At 30.8% G+C, this 11,587-nt stretch overlaps 1 long non-coding RNA gene across 1 annotated transcript; it reads right to left on the bottom strand.

The window, feature by feature from the left end:
* Positions 1-201: 201 nt before the first annotated feature.
* LOC134241592 (uncharacterized) lies at positions 202-904 on the bottom strand. Its single transcript, XR_009986689.1, has 3 exons — positions 828-904; positions 364-497; positions 202-276 (listed from the first exon to the last, which is right to left on the bottom strand). It is a non-coding gene; the product is annotated as an uncharacterized LOC134241592 (long non-coding RNA).
* Between the last annotated feature and the right edge of the window lie 10,683 nt (positions 905-11,587).

Here is an 11,587-nt window from a genome sequence, read left to right as displayed (position 1 = left end):
TGCATGTATAATGATTTGTGTTCACTAATAAATAAAAGTTATCTTAAACAGGCTGAGTCCTATGCTTTTAACTAATATTTATTCAACTATGTTTTGCTTTACCCTTTGTTATCTTCAGCATTTGCACATAAAATATGATGACCTTTTTCTAGTTCTGTAGGAGACCAGGATATTGATATAAATACAGCATTACTACTGATATTAGGTGCAGGTAGAATGCTCGTTTGATTGACAGGTTTTCCATCTGGTCGAAGGAAATCAAATCGCACTATATGCCTAAAATTAAAATAATGTTTAAAAATGGGGGGTTATACATTAAAAAGTGATTAATCGAGAAAATTTTAAGACATTTAAAAACTTGACCTGCCAGCTGATGCTTTGGCGTATACATCGACGTGCAAATCTCCCCCAACATAAATGGTATACTCCTGGTCATTTCTTGGAGTTGGTGGTATAATTTCAGGTGGGTCTGTTTTCCCAGTTATTTTGAAATACATCTTCAAAAAAAGTTTGCATGAAGTATTTACACCCTCGTTTTTTTTATTTATGTATTTAGGAAATAACCTAATAAGTGATTCGTACGATTTTTATAAATTCCTTTTTTTAGTTTAAGATATAACTTCCAAGAGTAAGAGATTTGAAGTATTAGCCCTGTACCCTAAATTGTGATATAGTGTATGCTGTAGTCTTAAGTATTAGATTGAGTTTTGCAAAATAGTTATTACTCTCAAAATATTATCATTTGTTGCATTTCTGCTACAAGAAAGGTAGACAATTTCACGTCGTTATGAAATGAAAATGAATTTTCCTGTTATTGTTAAACGTACCAATGCCACAACCCTTCCAATAACGTTGATATATGGAATATGCGGCACCAGTATTGTACTCTGAATTGATAACGGATGTGTACCGTAATCTTTTACCGTGACTGCTACACCGAATGTGTCATTCTCATGAAAATAGCTTTGACTGACATTAATCCTCATAACACATGTCTTGAAGAAAAGTCAAAAAATAAAAAAATATGAATTAAGAAAGATTTTACATATATTTTACATGATTTCTTTCCACATTAGTCTAAGACTATTTGCAAGAAAAATCTCTAGAATTCACGGTAAAAAAACGTTAAAAATTACACGTTTAAAATAATTGCAGTAATACACACCATTCGATTAAGGGACAACAGATTTTGCGTTGTTAAATTCTTTACAAATTCTCCGAAGCCTGAAGATTCCCAATACAACGATTTCTCACAGCGTATTGCATCTCCATCATTGTCAACGGAAGTAAGATGTATCGTGTGTATCTTCCCTATCTCTAAACTGAGTTTTAAAAAAAACAACATTTAAGTCGTTGATCCCAAACACTCATATGAGTAACTTTGGCTATCCAATTTAGAGTAAAATTTAAAAAACAAATTTCTTCCTCCTCTTTATTCCCTTTTGAATAACAAGATATAGTGGCCTAATATTCGGCCTTTTTGGTCATATATAATGTAACTTGAATAAAAAAAAATAAGGGAATCTTTCACTATCAATCTGATAAACACAACATTGCTGCAAAAAAAATTCTTTTGTCCCGTATTCATTCATTATGAATTTTATTTCCTCGATTTTGACCCAAAAGTCAACAATACATGTAATTTTCCTAATTTGCATACAAGGAAATTGTTTTCAGAACTTAGGATGTAGCTTGCCTTGCCCCGATTGAAATTCTTTCCCCAAACATTTGTTTTATATAAAACGCTTAATTACTAATTTGCCCCAAATTCAATTCACCTGATCAGTATATGAGGTGGGTTTGACCACTCAATAAAGGAGGGAATTTCTCCACTTCTGGTATTTCCATAAAAATCCTTATTTCGTCAAGTTTCCATTTTGTTAAAATGATTCATGAGATTGAAAAAAAGGCTATTTATAGCTTTGAAAAATTTTTCTTCCTTATTTTGTTGTCTTTTAGAAAAAAAAAATGCTATGGATTTTAACTGTCATTATTCTAATTATTATATAGTCTATTTATATTTCCTATTTAATCTTTACAAGCGCAAACAGTTCACAACACTACATATTCACTGGATTTGAGGCCGTATTCTCCGGAGGGTCAATGAGCGTGCAGCTGCATTGTGAGGTCACAATCAATACATCAAACTGTAAACAATAGATGTAACGGCCAAAACGACCTGAGTTTCTACGCAGGGAAAATATACAAACCTATTGCAGGATTAAATTTAATCATTTGGACGTTTTACACAGCGAGACTCGGAAAAGAAAACACGGAGAAGACAAACTGTAATCTGGACATTTTTTTTTTAACGACAGAATTTCGTAAATGAAAATGGTGTCATCATTCAGCCTTCAGTGTTTTATTTATTCAAATTTGGACTACTAGTATATACTAAAACAATTATGGACTCTTTTGGTGTTGAATATGGTTTGTTATTCACCAGAAAAAATATTTATATTGACCTCGGCTTCACCTCGGTCGATATGAATATTTTTCTGGTTAATAACAAACCATATTCAACACCAAAAGAATCCATAATTGTATAATATTTGATGATGCTTTATTGTGACCCCACCCTATCTCAGAGAGTGTTTTGGAATGAATTATATGGGATCTGTTCTATGTATGAAAGCTTTCACATAAGTATAATCTCTTTGGACCAACTCTATATTTTTCTTTTTCATCATTTCCAAAGAGAGTGTTGATATTCCTTTAACAATAACTTATCTCTCTGTAGCCTGTCTCGGTTTCAGAGTAATTTTTTTTTAATTACTGCCTTAATTTAAAAAAAGGAAATAATCTGCTTTCTCAATAGTTTCTACGTTTAGCAAACTGATTTTTAAAATGTAAAAAAAGGTACCTTCTTTTTAAATTCAGAAAGCCATTTTATATTGTTTATTAAATCTAATTGTGCCATGTACCCAATGCATGCATGTTAATGAGATAAAGAATATTGAAATATTTACCTATATAAAGGTTTCACAAGAACAATTGGACTTCTGTTTGGTCTGTGTGTGTCATTTCTAATTCCTGATTCTACCTTTACCTGAAGGTTGATGTAACGATTTACAGGTAGAAGTGTCATTGAGACATCTAAAGAGCTATTAAGCCTATGAAAGAAGTTATATAACAGTGTCAAGGAATCAATTTATCATATATAAAAGTAATATATATATATCTATTTTTTATTTACCAATATTTATATGACTTCATAACCACGTTAACTGTGATAAATCTTGAGTGTTAATTTTACAATATTTCTCACGTTAAACTAAATATTAATACATCAAAGAGTTGATGGCATATGATTTTCAGATTTATTTCATATAACTCTTACTGAATTGAAACTTACATGATGTCAAATTCCTCGCGTAATAAATTAAAATCAAGAGATATCTCGGAACCTATCAATTCCCATCCATCTTTTTCACCCACAATAAGAACTACGTCTTTAGAAACATCATTAACTGTTCTTGTTTTATCAATAAATAATGCAGTCATGGTCTGATCGTAAACTTCGGCTTCCCATTTCCCAAACATTTCTTGATTATGTTTCTGTTGTATTAATAGCTTTCTTCTTTCTGTAACATCTGATCCTTTATCTGCTGCTGTACACGTAGGACACGGACCTTTTTCAATCTTCCAACCATTCAAGAAAAAGATGTTCACCTGACAATGAAATTAAGAAATAATTATATTACTAGATACGATCTAGTTGCGAGCAACGAGAGGTCTTCCGTCCGATTCTGGAAAATAACCACGTAAAATCGAGCTGAAAAGTGGATAAAAAAAATAACTGAACCTGGGTGACCAGCGTGAAAATCCAACAAGCTATCCATTACGTTTTTTAGACCTCTACTCTAACTTTACTTGTTTATACTTCTACATCAGTACATCTGTCTTAGATTTATAAAAGGCGGGTCACTGTTTATAATGTTGCGCCAAACGCCGAGAGTAAATATTCGCGTCTTTTATTTGTAATGTTATATTAAGTAGGTGTGATTGCTTCAATGAAATAAAAGAATAGAACGTTCTTATCGCTTATATTTCATTTCGAGGTTTAGAAAGCATATTTAAATCATTCTACACTTCACCAATCGTATCTAGCCAAGTAAAAATAAAGCAGTGAAACGGCAATAAAGTTTAGTTTGACACAGAGTTACAACGTAACTATTACGTGACAATCCAAGTAGTCTTTTACATTTCAGTTATCCTTATATTAGTTACATTTAATCAAACGCTCAGCTGCCTCCAACCCCAACTTGCGAAATGGCAGAGTTGACGGAGACAGCCGCCATTTTGGACACGCTTCAGACTTCAGATAAGGATGTTTACTTAATATCTAGAGTTGAGGTTAACCAATATTGAAACAAATTATATATTTAGCTTTTTAAGAAGGAACTCAATTCGCTTTTCAAAAAGAAATGAAAAATATTGATAAACAAAAACGTTAGAAAATGCAGACTTTTTAATTTCGCTTCCAGTAGCAACCGGAAGTACTAACGACGCACAAAAAGGTAATTTCGCATACCTAAAAGTCATCATCTATCATCTCTAAGTCTCCAGTTAATATCTTCAGCCATTTTTGAAAAAAAGGGGGACAGAAATCCATTTAAAAATCAGAAAACTGTCAATATCTTGGAACCGAAGATGGGTATTCCAAATTTTCCTTCTGACGAAGAAAGTTCATATAATGACGCATAATTCCTGAACGTTTCATTGAAATCCACTGAATAGTTTACGAGAAATCGCCTGCACAAAATTTTGGGGGAAAAATAAGAGTGATAATAATAATAATAAACAGTAGAATCATTGGAAGGTCTTCCGTGAAGACGGAAGACGTTAATAAGTAGAGGTTTGTTGCCATGGAAACAAGAAGATTTCCGTTCCTCATTTGTGATGTCTCATACAGGAAGAGGTAAATGCGCTAATCAAATGAATAAGGACACAGATATACTACTATTTTAATTCAGCTTTACAAACTTTATAATCTGCAATGGCAAACGTGTACGATAATAGCTTATTATAGTCCAATCAATCATTTATTTTAATCTCTTCACCATATTACAATAATTTAATTCAGGTTGTAACGCTGTATTTGATTAGAAAAAAATACTTTATATTGTATAAAATGGGTTGCCTACATCACAATGACTTGCGTCAAAAACGTATCAATCCGCCCGACGTTACATTCAAATTTTGTCCAAACTAAAGTCATTTTGTTAGAACAATCTTTTTTCTTACATCAAATGAATGAAAATTAAATTATAAGCAATGAATTTAATAGCTACCCATTTTATACGGTATAAACTAGGTTGGAACAGTGTACCCTTTTTTTCTAAACCGCTTCGCGGTTTATAAAGCGTAGACTGCCCATACAATCATTTATTTTAATCTCTTCACCATATTACAATAATTTAATTCAGGCTGTAACGCTGTATTTGATTAGAACAAAATTACTTTATATCCTGGGTTGGAACAGTTAACGCTTTTTTATAAACCGCTTCGCGGTTTATAAAGCGTAAACTGCCCCAACCCAGTTTATACCGTATAAAATGGGTAGCTATTGAATTCATTCCTTAAATGATATACTGAGACTACAAAAAACATAAAGGTGATTATATATATAACAGTAGGTCTTAAAGGCATGCGTGTGGATAGGAAATTAAACAAAAAATGTAGGTTGCTATAAATATGCAGTATGGGAATTTAGGCCGGGGAGCATATTTCATTCATTTTCTTTATAAAGGAGCACAATTTTCTGAGAAAGCAGTGTTTATTGTTATTCATAATGTTTTTGAAATTTATTATATTCTATAATTTTATGTGTTTTTCTGTTAAGCATAGCGTTCTTTCTGTTTGTAGCAAGCTGCACTTTAGTATGTAATGAAACTCATCTCCGAGATCTTTTAGATTACAATGGGGACAAATTCTATATTGTCTTGGTTTGTTAAGCCAGCGTCCACTTTCAATTGGTAAATAGTGGTTACACGTTCGAAATCTACAGAATGTTATTAAGTCCTTTTTTTCAAATTTTAGTTCGTCTTTGTATATTCTATAATTTAGTGTTTAGGTGAGGTGTGAAGGATTGATTGCCAACTTTGTTTGAATTGATCAATTAATGTGTGTTTAATTTTCGCCTTTAACCATTTAATATTAATTGGGTTTCTTTCAAGCCATACATTTGATAGACCACAGTTATTCATGATATTCCTAATATTTTCAAGTCAAACAATTTTTCCTCCTATTTCTTGATTGATAATGAAGCCTAATTCATAACATAAGTTTGCAATTTTCGTTTCTTTTCCAGTGATTAATTTTGACCAATAAGATATCATGCACGTTTTTATTTGGATTTCCATAGGGTATCGACCAAGTTCGCCATATATCATGAAATCTGGTTTTGATTCTTTTAAATGGAGTAGAAGTTTACAAAATTTTAGGTGCATCCTTTCTATTATTGCATTATTTGAAAATCCCCAAACTTCACATCCATATAACAAAATAGGTTGCACAATTTCATCAAATAAATCTAGTTGACACTGTATTGATAGGTTATGTAATCTTCCTTTTTTTAATACTTCGTATAGTGCTTTTGTTGCCTTTTCAGCTATTTTCTTTTTTACTTTATAAATGAGCCAGATATACATAATATAACTCCCAAATAGTTAAATTCTGTGACTACATCTATTTTTTTATCATCATACTGCATTTGTATATTTTCTTCACGTCTCCTTTTATTGAATATTAATATTTTCGATTTGTCGATATTTATTTTTAGATTCCATTTTTTACAATATTCACATAAGCTATCTGGTTGTTTTTGTAGCTCTTCAGAAGATTCTGTCCCCAGTACATTGTCATCTGCATATAAGATTGCAAATAATTCAAAAAATATATTTAGTTTGCTTTCAAACAATTCTGAAATAGTTGATAAACCTTCAATATTTGATGCATTCAGGAAATTGTGTTAATCGTTTGGATGCATAGAAAATAAAAAAGATGGCATATTTTCACCCTGTCTAACACCATTTGCACATTGAAAAAAGTCTGACTGTTCTTGATAATAGACATTTCTGGATTTTATCTGACTGTACATATTCAAAATACTGTCATACATTTTGCCGCTAATATTGTGAGATAAAAGTTTAAATCACAATCCTTTCCTCCATACATTATCAAAAGCTTTCTCAAAATCTACAAGCAAACAAAATATTTTTTTTTCTTTTTTGTGTTAAGAGGCTCGAATAAAATGTGTATTTGAGATTAAATTATCAATTGTTGAATATTCCTTTCTAAAAACCCGTTTGATTTTCATGTATTACTTAAACTCATCAAAAAATATTTTTAGTCGTTCATTAAGAATCGATGTGAAAAGTTTTCCAACGGAACTTAAAATTGTAATTGGTCTGTATTTTGTGGCTTACTTTTTTCGCCCTTGTTTTTATATATTGGACTAATATATTTTCTTCTAACCTTGAAGAGGGAATATAACCCGAAGAAAAAATCAAATTCAATAATTTTTCATAAATGGGAAACATCATGTTCTGCGTAGCTTTGATATATTCATTTCTCATACCATCTTCCCCACTCCATTTGTTGTTTTTAAGATTTTTTATAGCTTTTTTTATTTCATTCTGATTTATATATTTGTTAAGGTCTTGGTTAAGAACTATGCACTATAAGCTAGCTATATCATCATCAACTACTTGATTAATTTCTTCATCTATTTCCGGGGCTTTAATTAAATCTTTAAAATATTTGCATAGTGTTTCTGTATCTATTGGTATATTTTCTTCATGTTTATTCCCTTTTTTATATATTTAAAAATTATTTTCCAATACTCTTTGGGATTCTTATTTTTGATTTCTTTTAAATATTTATTAAAATTATTTTTATATTTTATCTGTTCTTTATCTTTAACTTTTTTGTATTTCTTTTCACTTTCTTTGCATGTTTTGTGTGCGTTTTCTGTACGTTTTTTAAAATAATAAACGTTACTATTTCGATCTGTTTTGCGGGCTTTTTCACAAGCCTTTGTAAACCAAGGGTTTGGAGTTCTTCATATTTGTATTTATTTGTTTCTTCCCTTTACTAGTACTGACACCTATAGAAATTTTTGCTGCATCTATGTATATCTCATTTAATTTTTCCACAATTTCGTTAATTACACTGTCCATAGCGTTTTCTGGTTTGTTTAAATGTAAGAATTCTAAACCTTGACTTAGCTGATCAGTATCAATAGACTGTACATATACATGTTCCTTAGAAGGATCCCATGGTTTGTTTTTTTTTTTACCCATTCCTTTGTATTTGAACAATTCATACTGAAATCATATTTTTTGTAGTTTTAAATACAAAGCAATAGGTTCATCAGAAAATAATTTGTTTTGTTCAAGTACTTGCATATTCATGACATACTTATGAAGTGAATAATTACAAAGAAAGAAGTCTACAGTGCTCGAACCATTACACGTCACCTCTCCTAATGAGTTATCACCAATACTAACAACTTATTTAATTTACACATTTTCAATATAAGTTTGCCATATGAATTTTGAACTTTGGCTTCATTGTTTTTTTTTCTAACACATCGTCCATAAGGAAATTATCATTTTCTATGGTTTCAAAGATTTAACTAAATTGATCATTTTTCATTATAAACGCTGAAAATTTCTATATCTGTTCCGGTTCGAGCATTGAAGTCACCTGCTATCATAACATATTTGTCACTATGTGCTAATTCTTGCATCTACAGTTCAATTGTACTAAATATATCCTTGCTACTGTATTTTGAATTTTCTGGAGGTACGAGGGTTGTCCAAAAAGTTCGTGGACAATGACGTTTTTCTGAAAATAAATGGTTCTATATAAATCTGTTGTATCTCAAAGTACTTCTTATGAAAATACAAATCAGAATGATTTGATTTTTGTTGATGGAACGCAATATTTTTGTAAAAATCGGAGTCTGTAAAGGTCGCGAATAGTGACCAAGGTTAAAATGACTTAAAACATTGCTGTGATGTCATTCCTTTGTTCTTGCAGTCTAAAAATTTACCTATGGCAGTCCGATATTAGTGAGCAGTCTGATATTAATCGTAATATCAGACTGTCTCATTACTGATATCCTTAAAATTTGGACTGCTACTGAACAAAAGAAATAAAAAGTGTGATAATTTAGCAAACAGCAATTTAAATTTATCACATAGAATGATGATTATGAAACATTGATCTTACAGAATTGCAATATAAGAAAAATTAAATTAAACTTTCAATTACACCGAATATACTGTAACAAGAAGAAGAACATGCGGCAGACCAGATAATGCAAATTAAAAACAAACAAAAGACCCCACAAAAAAAGGGTTAACTTACTTCTAATAAACTTATTTAAATTGGAGGTATTTCAACCCCTTTCTCTGGTTTTTGAAAAAGAGTGGGCTCACAGGGGTCACCAGAGAAGAACATAAATTTTCAAAGCCCAAAAAATAAATTCATAATAAAACACAAAGTTTAGACACTATAAAGAGCAGCATTCAAACAATTTGATTTCATTTTACTCATAGAAAGAAAAATGCCTAGATGCAAAATCAAGGTAACTAGGCCTAGTATATGATAATTAATACTTAATTTGACAGATTAGCAACAAATTTTGAAAGAAATTTGAAGATTTTCAACGTTTCTCTCGAAACTCCTGGATTATTGATTATGTTTCTTTTTCTGTAATGGAACATCAAAAACAAAGGTATATGTAATAAAATGAAATGGACTAGTGTACCTTTAGCATCTGCTTAATTTTTTGTGGATATTCTTCATATCAGAATTTTCTATTCCATTCCAAATTCATTGTTCACTAGATTGTCTGTATGATAATTTGTTGCACTGCTTTAATCTCCTTGTATCTTTTAATGAAGAAAAATTTTGTCCCCACTCTCTTCATCAAATTCTTTCAAATACCTTCTTCAGTGTAGCCAAATCCTTAAATACTGAGTACTTTTCATTTAAGCCTGCATTCTTGAAAGAATTGCTTCAATGGTCATTAACACCTATATCTTTTGTTCTAATATCGGACTGTCTCAGGTAAATCAAAAGCAAAGTTTTAAGTACGATATATGCCTCATACAAATTCTGTATTTACAAAATATCAGACAGTTTTTGGCCCTTACGGGCCTTAAACTCTGATATCTTTTAATACAGAACTGTATTCGGCATATATCCAATACATAAACTCTGATTTAAAGTGTTCCAATTAAAATGATTATTTTCTTTTTAAAGGCAGAGATTTTTTACCGGGTGGTAAATTCCAGGTGAGGGAGGAGCTTATTTTGTACAGGTGTGAATGCCTTGGGGGCTAGCAGTCTACCTGTAGTCATCTGTCTCCTAATCCCTATACACAGGAAGTGATTTAATACACGGTGAAATACTCAGATGTCAAACTTAACCTGTGTTGGGGATTTTGAAACAATTTTAAAATTAGTAGTAAAAAGGTTTTTTTCCCAATTATATATTGATTTATTTTTGATTGTTTGAAAATGCCCCTACCCATTTAAAAAAGAATTATTATGATATCATACTATTAATTCAAATATTTAAAAAAAACTGTTTAAGATGTTATTGTATGTGTTAATTTAAAGAAAACAACTCTTGTAACAACCAAATTAGACTAATAATTCATTCATCCCCGGGATCCCATCTATTTATTTAATGAAAGAGAGCTGAGGTGTGATCTACATTTCACAAAAAAAAGTTCTGCACTGCATACATGTAGGTCTATCATGGCTTTGTCACCATGAAGCATGCTAAAAAAGATTACTTGTAAATTCTTATCTGAATTAAAAGGGAAAATGTAAGTTACCCATGATTAGAATCATTATTTTTTTTTAAATTTAATTAATTAATTACTTCACACAGTGCTGCTCTGAACTTTATCAGTAACATTTCCACGTTAAAATTATACCATTTATAACATATTAAAAATAAAATGGAAATTTCATTTGGAAAAAAAAGTTTTGTGTACCAAAGGTTAATTTTTTGTTTTTAAAATACATATCATATTATTATCCTTTCAAATACTAAAGGTATATTTAATTCATGAATTATCAATCTAAAAAAAAATCACAGTAATACTGTTTACAATGTTCAGTAAACATCAAAGGATCAAAAGTTAATTAGAAGGTCACCACGAGTCCCAATCAAGGTGTACAGGGTTTACACAGGGACCAGTAAGTAACTGTCAATCAAGTTCCAGCATCCAATAACGGACCTTCACACACTTGATTGACAGGGCTACCCAGACCAGGTATTTTTGAAGGCGGTGCTTAAAATCTCTGCCTTTAAGAAAAGTCAAAAATTAATTAAAATTATATGTAACACAAATAAAGAGGCTATCATCATTTTATGATATCTTAACTATCGCTTACTATAACAGTATAAATACTAAACAAAAACCTAACGACAAAAAAAGCGACGTCGGCCGTCCGCTCGGGGCAACCTCCGTTAAAAAAATAAGTTTTTATATGGTTGAAACGACGTAAGAGACAAAATATTTGTTAAAACAACTTAAACTTGTTGAAATATATTAAGT

This window comes from Saccostrea cucullata, unplaced genomic scaffold (assembly GCF_032062105.1).
Source record: "Saccostrea cucullata isolate Sc308-1 unplaced genomic scaffold, CSIRO_AGI_Scuc_v1 ctg2888, whole genome shotgun sequence".
NCBI classification, from domain to species: Eukaryota; Metazoa; Mollusca; class Bivalvia; order Ostreida; family Ostreidae; genus Saccostrea; species Saccostrea cuccullata.
Note: the sequence above shows the minus strand (reverse complement) of the source record. Positions and strands in the feature narration are given on the sequence as shown.